At 43.3% G+C, this 5,413-nt stretch overlaps 1 long non-coding RNA gene across 1 annotated transcript; it reads right to left on the reverse strand.

The window, feature by feature from the left end:
* Positions 1-668: 668 nt before the first annotated feature.
* On the reverse strand, positions 669-1,251 carry LOC124017079. Its single transcript, XR_006835456.1, has 3 exons — positions 1,197-1,251; positions 846-968; positions 669-693 (listed from the first exon to the last, which is right to left on the reverse strand). It is a non-coding gene; the product is annotated as an uncharacterized LOC124017079 (long non-coding RNA).
* Between the last annotated feature and the right edge of the window lie 4,162 nt (positions 1,252-5,413).

The raw sequence follows: 5,413 nt of genomic DNA on the forward strand, positions 1-5,413 counted from the left end.
TCATTTAGTCTTTCCACACCTGTTCCCGATCCTTTCCCCTGATTAGACTCCCTATTTATTCCTTTGTGTTCCGTCCCTGTTCCGTCGGTTCCTTGTTTTGTATTCCATGCTGTAATTGCGTTTCGCCCTGTCCTGTCGTGTTTTTGCCGTGATTGTGTATCACCCTGTCCTGTCGTGTTTTGTGCCTTCTTCAGACGCTGCGTGTGAGCAGGTGTCTCAGTTGACTACGGCCTGCGCCTACCCGAAGCGACCTGCAGTCTGTGGCCGCTTCTCCAGTTGTTTTCCCCTCTACTATCTAGAGGATTTCAGTTATTCGGTTTTGAGCATTAATAAACTCTGTTTCTGTTAAGTCGCGTTTGGGTCCTCCTTCACCTGCATGACACCTCTAATGTCATTCATTCCAATTAGACTGGTTTGGATTTCCTTTACCACAATGATGGCAATTATCATCTTATTCTGGAACTTTTGAGGTTTTATGACATTGACCCTTTAATAATTCTATGATCCATCGTGACCTACTTTACCCAACATTTATTGACAATCAACCACATAACCCCTTGTACTTACCTGGTCAGGGTGATCTGAAATATACTGTATCCGCTGGGCAAAGGAAGCCAGTCGGGTGGAGACTCTGTTTTCCTGATCCTCCCACTCCCACTAGCTGCCACAGTCTGTCCGGATGATACGTGAGATCTGTGGGGGACCACAGGATAGATAAAGATTCTCACCTTATCTAAAGATGTTGTTACAAAACCTTATTTTAATTAAACAAATTTTCAAAAAACAGATGACAGTGTAATATTGAGTGATTTTGAATAACATGGCAGCCAGGATGTTAGTTTAACCTTGATGAGATGAGTCATGGCATCTGTAAAGAACACAAGGTCCAGACTGGCCCCTCTAACATTCTCATTGTACTGGCTCTGATTGATAATCAGCTTCTCTCGGAGGAACTCAAAACTGGGCACCTAATGATGAAATATTACTTTGGTTAGATACACATTTTGCAAATGGATGAAATCTAAACTTTCAGGGATTGCTTCCAAAAACACAGATTATGCCTAGTACTGGACTGAAAAGTATGCAGGAAATACTGTATATTTTCAGTCCAGGATGTTGCATAATATGTGTCCAGGAAACCAGCCCTTATGTCTAGTTTGAACAACATAAGACTACAATGTGCCTTGGCTCTTCACCAGTTCGTAAACTTTGGGGGCGTCCAAACAGACGTCCTCTGCCTCATCTCCCGTGGGCTGAGAGCCTCTCTCAGAAGTCCACAAAGTAGGGTCAGGGGTGGAGGTCAGGGACCAGGCTGGGGTCCACGTGTTCCTGGATCACCTGGATATGGCCTTCTCAAACCACACTCTTGTCTCAAAGCAGACAAACCTGCAGCACAGGGACATAATGACCACCATTGGTTTCATTCTCATGGACGGTCAGTCATCCATCTATGAATTTGAGAATGGTTACGATCCAGGGGTGTAGTGCTGCCGTCCGCCAATTCTCACAAAAGTGCTTGTTTACTAAAGTTAGATCTCGATTCATCACATAATGATGAATTAGTATTCTACATAACAGAACCAAATATAATAGCATAGTGTAATGTTACAGTTAGAAAACACCACCTAACTTCTTGAGATTTTTGGATGATTAGCTGAATGGTAAAGAAATGTTTATCATTCGTTATGCCAAACTCAACAGCTCACCAATAAACACATATAAAAACAGTATCTAAAGAAAATCCACTTCACGCACTCCTAGAGTATATTATAAAGTATAAGCAGATCCTATGCAAGTCAATGGAGAGTGAGGCCTGTTCTCCACTGACTTGAACAGGGCTCTACAGCGCCACCATTTCACTCGCATATGCGCCTAAACATTTGCTGTGCGACCTGGAATTTTAATTTAGGATCACCTTGAAAAATGAAAGATTCTATCTTTATTACCTCAAGTATTTTTTAAAACTGTGCTCCTTGTAAAAGGTCTGCGTGCAGCCCTGTTGCATTGGATTTGCTTATACTGTATAATATGCTCGAGGAGTTATTGTTGTTATATGTATATATACATACAGTGGGGCAAAAATATTTAGTCAGCCACCAATTGTGCAAGTTCTCCCACTTAAAAAAGACGAGAGGCCTGTAATTTTCATCATAGGTACACTTCAACTATGACAGACAAAATGAGAAAAGAAATCCAGAAAATCACATTGTAGGATTTTATGAATTTATTTGCAAATTATGGTGGAAAATAAGTATTTGGTCACCTAAAAACAAGCAAGATTTCTGGCTCTCACAGACCTGTAACTTCTTCTTTAGAGCTCCTCTGTCCTCCACTCATTACCTGTATTAATGGCACCTGTTTGAACTTGTTATCAGTATAAAAGACACCTGTCCACAACCTCAAACAGTCACAAGCCAAAGTCCACTATGGCCAAGACCAAAGAGCTGTAAAAGGACACCAGAAACAAAATTGTAGACCTGCACCAGACTGGGAAGACTGAATCTGCAATAGGTAAGCAGCTTGGTTTGAAGAAATCAACTGTGGGAGCAATTATTAGGAAATGGAAGACATACAAGACCACTGATAATCTCCTCGATCTGGGCCTAGTGAATGACCTGCAGAGAGCTGGGACCAAAGTAACAAAGCCTACCATCAGTAACACACTACGCCGCCAGGGACTCAAATCCTGCAGTGCCAGACGTGTCCCCCTGCTTAAGCCAGTACATGACCAGGCCCGTCTGGAAGTTTTCCTAGAGAGCATTTGGATGGTCCAGAAGAAGATTGGGAGAATGTCATATGGTCAGATGAAACCAAAATATAACGTTTTGGTAAAAACTCAACTCGTCGTGTTTGGAGGACAAAGAATGTTGAGTTGCATCCAAAGAACACCATACCTACTGTGAAGCATGGGGTGGAAACATCATGCTTTGGGGCTGTTTTTCTGCAAAGGAACCAGGACGACTGATCCGTGTAAAGGAAATAATGAATGCGGCCATGTATCCTGAGATTTTGAGTGAAAACCTTCTTCCATCAGCAAGGGCATTGAAGATGGTGGCTGGGTCTTTCAGCATGACAATGATCCCAAACACACCGCCCGGGCAACGAAGGAGTAGCTTCGTAAGAAGCATTTCAAGGTCCTGGAGTGGCCTAGCCAGTCTCCAGATCTCAACCCCATAGAAAATCTTTGGAGGGAGTTGAAAGTCCGTGTTGCCCAGCTACAGCCCCAAAACATCACTGCTCTAGAGGAGATCTGCATGGAGGAATGGGCCAAAATATCAGCAACAGTGTGTGAAAACCTTGTGAAGACTTACAGAAAATGTTTGACCTCTGTCATTGCCAACAAAGGGTATATAACAAAGTATTGAGATAAACTTTTGTTATTGACCAAATACTTATTTTCCACCATAATTTGCAAAGAATTCATTAAAAATCCTACAATGTGATTTTCTGGATTTCTTTTTCTCATTTTGTCTGTCATAGTTGAAGTGTACCTATGATAAAAATACAGGCCTCTCTCATCTTTTTAAGTGGGAGAACTTGCACAATTGGTGGCTGACTAAATACTTTTTGCCCCACTGTATATATGTATTGGAACAGACAATGACTAATATTTTTGAACATGTTTAAGATCTGAGAAAGAGAGAAAATGCTGTAAAAATGACATAAGTCAGCACTGTGGAAACTATTACCCTCTCTTGGTGACTTGATTAGTGTAGTGTCAACAAACGCACCCACTGCCAGCTAGCCTACTTCAGCAGTACTGTATCATTTTAATCATTTTAGTCAATAAGATTCTTGCTACGTGAAGCTTAACTTTCCTGAACATTCGAGACGTGTAGTCCACTTGTCATTCAATCTCCTTTGCATTAGCAGTACTGTATCATTTTAATCATTCTCGCTATACACCAAGTCACTTGGCTCTGTCATAACCTCACATGGTCTCTCCTATCATTGCTATGCAGACGACACACACAATTAATCTTCTCCTTTCCCCCTTCTGATGACCAGGTGGCTAATCGCATCTCTGCATGTCTGGCAGACATATCAGTGTGGATGACAGATCACCACCTCAAGCTGAACCTCGGCAAGACGGAGCTGCTCTTCCTCCCGGGAAGGACTGCCCATGACTGTGATCTCGCCATCACGGTTGACAACCCATTGTGTCCTCCTCCCAGAGCGCTAAGAACCTGGCGTGATCCTGGACAACACCCTGTCGTTCTCAACCAACATCAAGGCGGTGGCCCGTTCCTGTAGGTTCATGCTCTACAACATCCGCAGAGTACGACCCTGCCTCACACAGGGAAGCGCGAGGTCCTAAATCCAGGCACTTGTCATCTCCGTCTGGATTACTGCAACTCGCTGTTGGCTGGGCTCCCTGCCTGTGCCATTAAACCCTTCAACTCATCCAAGCAGGCAGCCCGTCTGGTGTTCAACCTTCCCAAAGTTCTCTCACGTCACCCCGCTCCTCCGTTCTCTCCACTGGCTTCCAGTTGAGGGCTCGCATCCGCTACAAGACCATGGTGCTTGCCTACGCGGAGCTGTGAGGGGAACGGCACCTCAGTACCTCAGGCTCTGATCAGGCCCTACACCCAAACAAAAGGGCACTGCGTTCATCCACCTCTGGCCTGCTCGCCTCCCTACCACTGAGGAAGTACAGCTCCCCGCTCAGCCCAGTCAAAACTGTTCGCTGCTCTGGCCCCCAATGGTGGAACAAACTCCCTCACAACGCCAGGACAGCGGAGTCAATCACCACCTTCCGGAGACACCTGAAACCCCACCTCTTTAAGGAATACCTAGGATAGGATAAGTAATCCCCTCCACCCCCCTTTAAGATTTAGATGCACTATTGTAAAGTGACTGTTCCACTCGATGTCATAAGGTGAATGCACCAATTTGTAAGTCGCTCTGGATAAGAGCGTCTGCTAAATGACTTAAATGTAAATGTAATTGAATTTGTTTAAACTGCATATACTCTCAGGGGTGTGTGTGAGAAAGAGAGAGTGTGTGTGGATTTCTTTAATACTGTTTTTTATATACAGAGCCGTGAAAAAGTATTTTCCCCCTTTCTGATTTTCTTTATTTGTACATATTTTTGATGTTCAACTAAAATCTAATATTAGATAAAGCGACCTAATAACACAAAAATGTGATAGTTATTTAATGTATTTATTATATAACGGGTGGGTCTAATGAGGAACATTTAGAACAGACAACTGGGTTGGGTCCATAGATTTAAAACAAAAAGACTTAACGAGTGGGTCACGTCTCTGGCAACTGAACCGACAGAACGAACGACCAGCCGGCTTGGGTAGCAACCCCAGATTTGTGTTGGGACTATATCTCGTGGAAGGATGAAATAGTATGAATAAATTAATCAATTGTTGGAAAAATTACTTGTGTCATGCACAAAGTA

The sequence above is a fragment of the Oncorhynchus gorbuscha genome, unplaced genomic scaffold (assembly GCF_021184085.1).
Source record: "Oncorhynchus gorbuscha isolate QuinsamMale2020 ecotype Even-year unplaced genomic scaffold, OgorEven_v1.0 Un_scaffold_14602, whole genome shotgun sequence".
Classification (NCBI taxonomy): Eukaryota; Metazoa; Chordata; class Actinopteri; order Salmoniformes; family Salmonidae; genus Oncorhynchus; species Oncorhynchus gorbuscha.